An 11,226-nucleotide genomic window follows, 5' to 3' on the forward strand; every position below is an offset into this window, starting at 1 on the left:
TTATGGGAGATTACTTGGGTGTATGTGATATTTATTTCTATGGATGGAGGGAGCTGAGCTCCTAAATGTTTATTTATCTGTTTTGAGGATTGTGAGAGTAAGCTAAGCTCCTAATAATATTGATATTATGTGTAATAGGTTGGGCGAGTTAGCACTCCCCATTGGATAGTCCAAATTATGGTCAAACTTTGTCTATATGTTTTCTTGAAATTAGACTATTTTTATGAGTTTTATGTTTGGGCTTGAAATAATTAGGCTTACTATTGGCTTCGAGGGCCTTATGCTGGCCCAAATTCTAGTGTCGGTTCGGCCTAAAAGTTAGGTCATGACAAAGTTAGTATCAGAGCTTAGGCTCTAGATTCATGGGAAATGTTATCTTGGATTTATCACATGCAAAGTATAGAATCATGTTTTATCTTTTTTCTAATTTCTTGCTTCTAGTTTCAGCATTTCTCTTAGCAGTATTTCTTGGTGTGTGTCCAATGTATCGGTTCTCATAAAACTACAAGTGATATAATTAGAGTTAGCGGATGTGCCGATATCTGCCATAGTGATAAGTGCCCCAAGAAACGATGTGATTAGTCAATATGGGGCCATGTGGCATGTCTAATTAATATAAGGCACGAGTGCATAGAATGAGTCATGATAGTGTAGTTGCCTTAAGTGAGGGTGTGGGTACCATTGTGAACTGCCTAGTTAGGGCAAGTTTATGGTATTAATTGAGTGTTCTATCAGGATAGTTTTCCATATGATTTTTATAAAGGTGCAAGAGTTTAGAAATGATAGTTTATTGGGATGTACCATAGTAACCTATACAGTACTCTCGTTGTTTGTATTGTAAGCTGCAGATTACAATACAGACAGGAGATTATTGTGTAGAGCTGTGTACATCCCCATGGTGTTTTATGATAAGGTTTTGTAAACAGCTTCTTTTTAGTACAGTTACGCTATAACAAAATTCTGTTTTTGTAGAGGAGTTAGGAAACTCCTAATTGTGGTTTAAAACCCTTAGGATAGAGTATCAGCTATTGCTTTTCGGTGATAATTAGATTCAATCACTTGGTTATCCTAACTTGAGTACAACGTTATAGCTTGAGTTACCACGAGATTAAAAGTTTTAGTATGGTTGTAGTATAAGGGACCCTTTAGTTTCTTGTAACGGATCTTAGATAATTTTGGCATTATGATGGACGTTTTGCTTAGAGTTTATTAAGGTAGCATCTCCTTGGTGTGGCAACAAGGTTTAGAGTATGGCTTTAATCCCTAAAGGAGACCCAAGGTTATGAATAATGTTCATAGCCTATGAAATGACTTTTTAGAAAAGTTTGTAGTATGATAAGAGAGTATATAGCCTTACATAATTGTGGCAATATGATAAATGTAGTACCTCTCTTATAGTCAATTGTGGTGCAGAATATGGTAGTGCCTTTTCAAGAGAGACAAAAGGTTACTACTAGTATAGTGACCTACGGAATGACGTCCCAGATGGGACTGTGGTGTGATAGAAAGTTATTGACCTGAGTACCTTGGGGAGTATACAAGTTCTATTATAAGAGTCATAAGTGATCAAATCATGATAAATGTGGTTCTTTTGAACTTAGGGATGGGAATTGAGTACCTAGTACCCTAAGTTTCGACTGATTAAGTAGAATGGAAGATGGAACTCATGTAGATCCCTTCCTCGAGGTAGTTAAGGGTATGAATTTCAAGATCAAAACAGACAATGGTGAAAAGTCATTATAAGAAGGGTGCAGGATATTTATGGTTTAGTGATTGGAGGGTGAAAAGGTCAAGTACTAGTGGGGTACAAATCAAAATGGTCAAAGGATCAATTCTAAGTAACATAGAAGCGTAGATGATGCAACAGAGATAGTAAAAAAAAACAAAGAAATACAATAATCAAAGTGTTAGTGTGGACAAGGTAAACGAGGTGAATTGAAGGAAAATTAAAGAGCCTGAGATAGGACCATATCAGTGAGAATAATTGTCAACATATATAACTTAGAATTACAAGACTCAAAGTAGGTCATAGTTGGAGCAGTGTTAGGGGCCAGAATATGGAGCTTGAAGTTATAGGATTGGATCAGCCTCTACTTACTCCTCATTCCTAAGTTGAAGTGGATAGCAATGGGGTAAGATTCCTTTAATCTATTAACAGTATCGAGAAGGTTAGGCGAGGAATACAACAATAATTAGCAAAAGCTAGAAAGTGTAATGGTGTTCCTAATTATCTTATCAAACAGAGAAAAGAAGTTAGTAACTAGTAAGTTGAATAAAAGTCAATCTAATGGATCAAATAGGCATGATAAGAGAAGAGAATGATAGATAATGACACATAGGCTTTAGGTTAGACTTTTAAGATAGTGAGAAGGTAGTTAAAGGTTCGTTATGAATGTCAAGTGAATTTCTTCAGTATGACCAACAAAATCACTTTGCAGTAAAAGTAATAATGACATAACAGTAGTAGGGGGTAGAATGGGAAGAGACAGGTATAGGTGGTTATAAGTCACTGGTAAGTACGAGGATCAGAGTAATGATAATAGGTATGATTAAAGTTAGCACTGGAAGAATCTATTAATAAGAGGTATCTTCCAAAATACAACAGAAGGCAAGGGACAAGATAAAGATGGTATATCAGGCTAGACAGTGGTGCAAAAGAGGGTTGGTGTGGAAAATATATTAGTTATTGAGAAATTTATGGATGTGTTTCCTAAAGAGCTTCCTAGGTTGCCACCTAATAGGGAGATTGAATTCTGCATAGATATTATGCTAAGTACAAACCTCAATTCTATAACACCTACAGGATAGCACTAGCAGAGTTAAAAGAATTGAAAAAACACCTGCAAGAGATTATAGGCAATTTTTTTGGCCAAGTACATCACCTTAGGGTGCTCTTGTTTTATTAATTAGGAAGAAAGACAGGTCATTGAGGCTATGCATTGACTATAGACAACTAAACAAGGTGATAGTAAAAAATAAGTATCTGTTCTCTTAGATTGATGACTTGTTTGATCAGTTACAAAGAGCAAGATACTTCTCTAAAATAGACCTACAATCGGGCAATCATCTGTTAAGGATAAGGAGTGAGGATGTGCTAAAAACAACATTCAGGATTAGGTATGGTCATTATAAGTTCTTGGTGATGTTATTTGGACTCACCAATGCATTAGTAGCCTTTATGGATCTAATGAATAGGGTGTTTAGACCATTCCTGGATCGTTTTGTCATTGTTTTCATAGATGACACTTTGGTATATTCCCAAACCAAAGAAGAACATGCTTGGCATTTAAGGATCGTGTTGCAGACCTTGAAGGAGTATCAGCTGTATACTAAGTTTTCAAAGTGTGAGTTCTGGTCGGAGAGTATTTCATTCTTGGGACATGTGGTTTATAGTGAAGGTATTCAAATGGATCCCAAGAAGATTAAAGTAGTAACTAATTGACTTAGGCCTACTACAATCATTAAGATGCAAAGTTTTCTAGGCCTAGCAGGTTATCACAAGCACTTTGTATAGAACTTCTCTAAGATAGTAGCTCCTCTGACACGGTTGACTCGAAAAAATGTCCCATTTCTTTGGTCAGATAAGTGTGAGGAAAGCTTCCAGAAGCTTAAGGGCTATTTAACTACAGCTCCTGTGTTAACTTTGCCTATGAGTGTAGGATATACAGTGTACTATGATGCTTCTAGAGTTGGGTTGGGGTGTGTCTTGATGCAGCATGGTAAAGTGATGGATTATGCTTCGAAACAGTTAAGAAGCACGAACAGAACTACCCCACTCATTATATGGAAATGGCAGTTATAGACTTTGCATTAAAAATTTGGATGTACTATCTGTATGGTGAAATGTGTGAGATATACACTGACCATAAAAGCTTAAAGTATATCTTTCAACAAAGAGATTTAAATTTAAGGCAAAGGAGATCAATGGAGCTTATAAAAGACTATGACTGCACTATCCAGTATCACCCTAGTAAAGCAAATGTTGTGGCAGATGCTTTGAGCAGAAAGCCTTCTGGCACCTTAGCACATATAACAACAGAGAGGAGACCGATGATACAGGAGTTGCATAAGCTGATGGATCAGGGTTTGATTTTGGATATAACTGCTTTGGGTGTTCTTTTGACACCTTTCAAAGTACGGCCAGATTTGTGAGACAAAATTAGAGTTTTTCAGCACAGGGACTCACAATTAATGCGGATTGTAAAAAGGGTACAGCAAGGAGAAGATTGTGAATTTGGGTTTGATGGAGATGGTATCCTTATGCAATGCTCCAGGAGATTCTCATTCCAGAGTGGAAGTGGAAAATGATCACTATAGACTTTATGACTGGTTTACCTCGTACTACTTGAGGGAATGATTTCATATGGGTAATTGTATACCGTTTGACTAAGTCGGCTTAGTTTTTGCCTATATAGACCACCTATACTATTGCTCAATATACAAGGTTGTACATCCATGAGATAGTTAGATTATATGGGATTCCTGCATTCATAATATCTGATAGAGAGCTCCAGTTCACTTCTCAATTCTGGGGGAAGCTTCAAAAAGCACTTGGCGTACAATTGAATTTTAGTAGAGGTTTCCACCCATACATAGATGGACAGTCTGAGAGGATAATACAAACTTTGGAGGGTATGCTTCGCATGTGTGTCATAGATTTTGGAGGTCAGTGGGATGATTAACTATTGATCATTGGTGGAATTTTCTTATAACAATTGCTATCGTTCTAGTATTGGAATGACACCTTATGAGGCATTATATGACATAAAGTGTAGATCCCCTTTATGTTGGACAGAAGTTGGAGAGGCGAGAGTAATAATTTAGATTTGGTGCAGTACACTTTAGAGATGGTTCCTTTAATCAGGGAACGTTTAAGGACAGCTTTCAGCAAGCAAAAGAGTTATGCAGATTTGAAGCAGAAAGATGTAGAATTTGCATTGGGTGACTATGTGTTCTTAAAAGTTTCTCCCATAAAAGGGGTTATGAGATTTGAAAAAAAAGGCAAGTTGATACTCCGTCATATAGGACCTTTTGAGATCACAGATAACGTGGGAGCAGTTGCCTACCGGCTAGAATTGTCACCAAATCTTTCTCATGTCCACCCAGTGTTTCATATGTTCATGCTTAGGAAATATATTATTGATCCTTCTCATGTGCTGCAACCAGATACAGTGTAATTGAAGGAGAACTTGACCTTTGAGGAGCAGCCAATAGCTATAGTAGACTATCAGTTAAGACAACTTCGGTCAAAATAGATCCCTATAGTTAAAGTTCTGTGGAGGAATGTATCTGGGAGTCAGAGTCGTATATGTGCAATAAGTACCCATACTTGTTTAGTATGTAACTTAGTGTTATTGTTCTGCTTTATATAAAATTTTAAGATGAATTTTCTGTAAGGAGGAAAGAATGTAATATTCCAAAATTTTAAATAAAATTATATTATAACTTATGGTATTGTGAGTTTCACATAGGTATTTTCATTTTGAAAAAATTTTACCGGCGATTTGGACTATATTTTCAGGATGTCGGATCTACTTCAAAAGTGGGTCAATATTATAGTGCTTCTCACCATTTTCAGACGCCTCAGACACGTTCCAGGTATCAGAATTGGCATAGGTAAATTTGAACTCTAAATGCCATATTTTACCTAAGGTTGAGTTTAGAATAAAATTCATAAAATATTAATGGATAGCTAAAAAATTATGATTCTAATTGTATTAGTATAATAATATTGTTAAGGACTGCAGGGCATGATTATAGAATTTTTGGGGTTAGTTTAGATAGTTTTTGCAAAATGTTTGTTTTAAGCTTAATAGCTGAATAATGTAAGTATGTGAGTTTTGGCTGTTGTGGTAGGCCCAGGAGGGGCATTATGATGTTGTGTTGTGGGCCAAAGGCCTTTGGATTAGGAAGTGTTATTTGACCTATTTTGCAGGTTGGGTAGGTCCTAAGTACAGGGAAATTTCTATCAGACTTTCAGTATAAATTTAGGGTGTCTTTAACTCTTTAAGTCCTTATTTTATTTTAATATTGATAAATTCATGAATATAATTATTCAAGTAATCCGAGCCAACCCTCCTCCTCTTTCCAACCACCTCAGTAATCTTCGGTTAATCTGTGAATAGATATTGATTTTATTTATAATTTCAATATTAATAATTTATATTCAAGGCATGCTTATACTTTCACATATATGTATGTATATATTTAATTAAATACTAGGCACACTCTTTTGTTGCATACTTTATTGAACTTATTTGTAAATGTCGCCTTAAGATAATTTAGAGCTGTGTGTATGTTGGTGTGTATATGGTATAGATGTGGACTTGGATAGGATGAGTAGTCGCTACTAGAGCTTGACTCGTTGGGACTCGATCCTTATATATGAATAAGTAGGGGTGAGTACAACTTTGAATTGATCTCGCTGATCCTCACACTTGGATTATTAAGAGAAAGTCCAGCTTGAGTTGACTTCGTTGGCAAGTATTGAAATTAAGAGAGCTGTATAGGGGATCAGCTCCTATATATATTTATTGATGTGACAAATGAGTGTGCGAGTGCTTCAAATTATCTTTTGTGTAAATATTATTTGAATTATTTGAAACTATGTGAATATATTGTATTTCATACATAGGAATACATTAGACTTATATAGTTATAAAAATTATATTTAAAATTGATATCTTACTCTATAAGTTGAACGCTCACCCCTGTTCAACTATTTTTTTTCCTCAGGTGACAGGTGGACTTATTAAAAATAACCTACTTTCTTTTCTCGCAGATTAAATTAGAAAAGTTTGACTTTACTTTTATTATCTTTCGTTCAATTCTAGAATTCCACATGTACTAGTAGATGTATTATTTTTTTATATGGGGCAATACCTTAATTTTCTAGAGTACTAAACTTAATTATGGAAGATTGCTTGGGTGTATGTGATATTTATTTCTGTAAATGAAGAGAGCTAAACTTCCAAATATTTATTTATTTGTTTTGAGGATTGTGAGGGTGAGCTGAGCTCCCCATAATATTGATATTATGTGTTACAAGTTGGGTGAGTTAGCACTCCCTGTTGGATAGTCCAAATTATGACCGAACTCTGTCTGTATGTTTTTTTGAAATTAGACTATTTTTATGAGCTTTTCTGTTTGGACTTGAAATAATTAGTTTTACTACGGATTTTAGAGACCTTATGCTAATCAAAATCCTAGTGTCGGTCCAACCCAGAAATCGGGTCGTGATGTCCATATTCTTTATTCCTTCTATTTTTATATTGAGTTTTATCTATTCTTATTTATCCAACTTATTTTCTTCTTAATTGAATATTGAATCTTTAATTGCACTACCTTAAGACAAAAATTCACAAGAACCTTAGAAATTATAAAGATGGATTGTCCATATTAAGCTAAAGAGAGGGAGCAAATATAAATTTATTTTTTCTTTTTTTTATATAATTTATCCATCTTGGACAAAATTATTTTCATGCTTGAGCAATTGTATGAATAAAAGTTAAAAAGGGAAAATGGCCAACTCCCTTTCATTTCTTCATATGTAGAAAAATGATGGTAATTGAAAGCAAACAAGGGCAATTACAATTAAATAGTATCAAATTTCTATCTAATAAAAATTAATTTTTTTTTGTTATTTTTTAAGAAATTTTCAGAAAAATTCAAAATTTTATAAAGATATATTCCTTTTTCCCATTTGGGTTACCAGACAAATTAAAGAAAAAATATATTATTTTATTATTTATTTTTATATTGCTCATTCTGTTTATCTTTATTTGTTATTTTTTAAAAATTATTTATTTATAATTATCTATCGTTTTAGAAAATTAATTATTTTTTTAATTTTATCCTTTTATCTAGTAAATACAATGACTATTTATTTAATTTCCTAAAACCCATCTTAACACCTTCCCTTCTCTCTTTTAATTAATAAGAGTTTGATATGAGATTAATGGGAGTTAATTATTACCCTTGTAATTTTTAATCTCTCATTAATGTTGTTTTGATATTTTAAGAGATTAGGTTAAATTTTTCATCTCATTAATATTCATAAACTTTTAAGCGTTTAAATGTTAATATTAGGGGACAAAGTTAATAATTACTCTTAAGTTAAAATTTATAAGAATAATATTTAACTCTTTTTTTTAATCTTCTACAAAATACACTCTTAAGTGAGATTAATAGCCCTTTAATTAAATTAAGAAGTATTTTATTATAATTTAAATAATTTAATTATTTTTTTAATTATAATGTAAAAATATTAAATAATAAATAAAAAGGGACAGAGGTTATTTAATTTAGTGATGATAAAAATAATTAATACAGTAGAATATTCTGATAATTAATGCACTAATGAAAAAAATTACTACTAATAAAGAACAAAATATAAACAAGAGAGAGATTTTTTTTTTTTTAATCAGAGGTACATTTTGGGGCTCAAACTCGAGGCATTGCCTAAAGTGAGCGATATCTTGACCACTAGGTTAAGCCTGCACTGCCAACAAGAGAGAGATTAGAAAGAGAATATATTTACATTGATATTAATAATGTGTAATTGTAATTACATTCTAATTACAATGTGATTACAAGGGAAGTTTATAATTGAATAAATTAGTAGTAGATTCATTGAACATTGATAAACATTTTTTAAAGTATCTTTATCTTTGTCGGAGATAATTGATTGTCAACATTTGCAGGCACCGTAATGGAGATTAATCTAAACATAATAATCATAATAATCCATTACACTATTTATTATTGTAAATCCAATGATGTCACTCTTTTGCAGAGACATATATAAATAAATATATATATATATATGTATATATAAAATTTAATTAATATTTATATATTTTTTAAATAATATTAAGAAATGTTAAATTATCTATATTTTATTAAATCAAGAAAATAAACGTAATACATCCCATTAAAACTGACTTGTAATTAATATTATTTAATGCAAAATTAAAAAAATAATTAAATAAATTATTTGCGGATATAGTTTTCATAATCCAAAAGCATTACAAGTGGACTATTTGTGAAATAATACGTATGCTGTTGGAAGGTTGGACAGCTATTAGGCGCGATTTTGGTGCTGTGTTGTGCCATCATTACTTCTAATAAATACAATGACTAGAAAATTATATACCTGAGCTTGAACCACATGGATTTGGCCTTGTCAATCTGTAAATATGAGGTAATTCTTTTTTCGATATTTCAAAAACATTTTATGAGAAATGCGATTAACTTTATTTGATTTAGTGTTTAAAAATATATTACTATTTCAAGCCTCTACTCCTCTAGTATTTGAATCGCGTTCACAACGGTGAAGTATTAACTACGACTAAAAGAAAGGCTGTTATCTTTTACTCCCCTACATAGATATGAACTCATGAACCTGAAGTAACCTTAGTATCAGTCTCATGTGCTTGAATTTCCAGCATTATATAATGAAATATATATATATCCTGATGGACTAAATTATTCTAAAATTCTGTTGATCAAGCAAGTGCAAAAATGAACTCATTCTTGTCGGCTTGTTTGATTTCCAGGAATGATTGTGGCTTATATTTATGCAAGTGAAAATTAATTATAGATTAGGTCACACATACTATAAAAGGCACCATCATTACCATGAAATAATGAATATTTTTCTTTAGTAAGCAAAATAATTAAATCAAAATAATTCCTAAATCAAGTCTATTTTAATTGCATCATTCTCTTCTGGTCGAACAAAAAATTCAACCTGAAAGAATCAAGAACTAAATTTGGTAAAGACACAGCCTTTATCTTTTTTAATTATTCAAACTGCATTTCTTGCTCTTTATTATCAAATTCTTCACTTGCATCCTTTTGAGTTCTTGAAATCGAATATTTTAGCAAATATCATAAGCCAGAGAAGTAAATGGTGAATCGATATTCGCAGAGGCAAGGCGAAATTGCAAGTGACTTCAACTGGAAGACGCCGATAGGATGACGAAGAGGTCTCAACGACAACAAATAATGGTTAGAGGTGTGGCTCGGATCAAACATGATCCGCGCGAATATTGGATTCTAGGCAACCTCTGGTGGCCGGAACTATACCAAAAAGATTGAATTGTGTCAATCTGTTGACTAGAGGTTGCAATATCGTGGTTTGGTGACTGGGTTCTGATGGCTTGGAGATAACAGTAGCTAGGACTCTGCTTCAAGAGAAAAACTAGAAGAAAAAAGCAAGAAAGAAAGGCAAAAAATTCTAATTGCAAGAAAATTGAAAAAAAGTAAAAAATTACAGATTGAATGCATTGGATAATTTCCACAAGCAATTAAATCAAATGCTCTGATATTAAATGATATAAAATTATAACGAACACTCAAAAGAAAAAAAATATATAATTTTTCTATTAATTCTCCATTGTCAAGGACAGTAATAATAAGTTCTCTGCTAAATATCACAAAATACTAAACCAATCTAATTAAAAATATGAAACTAACACGAAAATACTAAACCTATACCTAAACTTAATAGAACTCTTTAAATATTTAATATTAGTAAAATTTTTAAATAATAAAAATATTATTTTCTAATTAAATTTTTTAAATAATAAAAACCTAAACTTCTTAATTTTACAACGAAAAATTAAAATAAAATAATTTCTACCTTGACTGCACCAGTGGTTAGGGAGGTTCTTGGTAAGGTTGATTCATTGCCCAAGCGTAAACTGTACTAGAGGTCTGCTGCAAAGACTTGGGGGTTTAAAGACAAATGCCCAAAAGAGCAGTAGAAGGTCTCCAAGCTGATCAAGGGAGAGATTTTTATGCTGAATGTTGGGTCAATGGCAATGGGGACTCGAGTTATTGGTGTAAGGAGGGAACTGGGAGAAGGTTGAATTGAAATTGAAAGAACCAGTGTGTACCAGGACAGGGCAGAAGGTTGCACCGAGCAGGAAGATTGATATACATTGGCGTCTGATTGGACGGATTGAAATCAAAGACCAAATCACCACTGCTCTGGAGCTTCCCCAGTTTGCAGCAAGTCAAGAAACAGGAATGAAGAACGCAAAAGAGCAAAAAGAGAATTAAGGAATGAGTTAGCAGAGATGCTGTTCTTTGTAGTAGAATAGGAAATAGTTTGCTTTAAAATTTTATATTTATGTAGTAATTTTTAGTGTGATACTACGAGATGTCACCTTAAAAAAGGACAAAATGATACTGATCAAAAGGAACATCTGACCATACATG

Source organism: Hevea brasiliensis, chromosome 16 (genome assembly GCF_030052815.1).
Source record: "Hevea brasiliensis isolate MT/VB/25A 57/8 chromosome 16, ASM3005281v1, whole genome shotgun sequence".
NCBI classification, from domain to species: domain Eukaryota; kingdom Viridiplantae; phylum Streptophyta; class Magnoliopsida; order Malpighiales; family Euphorbiaceae; genus Hevea; species Hevea brasiliensis.